At 50.9% G+C, this 1,051-nt stretch overlaps 1 non-coding gene across 1 annotated transcript; it reads right to left on the bottom strand.

Annotated features, from left to right (window-relative positions):
- Nucleotides 1-423: 423 nt before the first annotated feature.
- On the bottom strand, nt 424-566 carry LOC136128618 (U8 small nucleolar RNA). The gene has a single exon (XR_010656209.1). It is a non-coding gene; the product is annotated as a U8 small nucleolar RNA (small nucleolar RNA).
- Nucleotides 567-1,051: the final 485 nt, after the last annotated feature.

Raw genomic sequence — 1,051 nt, 5'->3', positions numbered from 1 at the left:
GGCAGCTGCAAGTAGGAAGCCCAATTTCATACCGAGTGATGGAGCAAACCTTCCGTGTGGGCAAACATTCAGTAAGACGGGAGGGTGACTCATAGACCATTCTGCCCATTGTTAGAATGCGTGCCCACCTGCCTCTTCAAGGGCTGAAATAACCCGTCGTCACGCTACTGCAGGAAAATCTAATGGTCACCTTGGTCCCCAGCCCCTGTTGAATTACTCCCTCACAGCCTTGGCTTTAATTACATAACACTTGGAGGGAGAAACACAGAAAAGACAAAGCCTGTGTCGGTCTTTTAGTAAAAATGGAAATTGATCAGAGTTCAGTCACATGCTTGGTGGTCTGGGGACCATGTGTGGTTTCCCCCGATCACCCGGAAACTTGCTTCTATGCCTATTGCCAGGGCCCACCCCAAACTCTCTAATTACTGAGTGCAACCCCCGGGAAGATGTACACTTTGCAAGGCCTGATTACGCGTAGCTGCTAATCACGCATCATGCGAGCTCGTCATCATGTTCTATTCTGTCCTCCGGAAGGAGGAACAGGTAAGGTTTATCCTACCTGACGATGGGAAGATGTACATTTTAATCGGCTCTCCTAGTGATGACCTATGCCTGCAAGTGTTTGAAAATGCCAGTCTAGAGTCACATCTGCCACACTGAACTTTGTGAAAGTCAAACTCGACTCTATGGATGAATAAATAGGTGTCACCTTCCAGCGCATGGGACTCTTACCTCAGGCCCCAGACTCTGCTTCTGAATCCCAGCCTGTAGCAGCCACTATCCGGTGGGACCATCGGTGTGATAGCAGCACCCAGCAGACAGCCTCACCAAAGACTCCTCATTCCCAGATTTCCTGATCTGGACCCAAGCTCTGAAACCCTCACAGGGCATTCTGCTACTAACTACAGTCGGAATCAAACGGAGCCGGTCATGCACTTTGGACCGTATGCCCTACCCACCTGGTAGACCCTGATGCCCAGCCTAACGCCCTAGTCTACCATGGGGAAGCATCCCCTTCTTCTGCCCGATGTGCTATGGGGACCTCTGTGCC

This window comes from Phocoena phocoena, chromosome 9 (assembly GCF_963924675.1).
Source record: "Phocoena phocoena chromosome 9, mPhoPho1.1, whole genome shotgun sequence".
NCBI lineage: Eukaryota > Metazoa > Chordata > Mammalia > Artiodactyla > Phocoenidae > Phocoena > Phocoena phocoena.
Note: the sequence above shows the minus strand (reverse complement) of the source record. Positions and strands in the feature narration are given on the sequence as shown.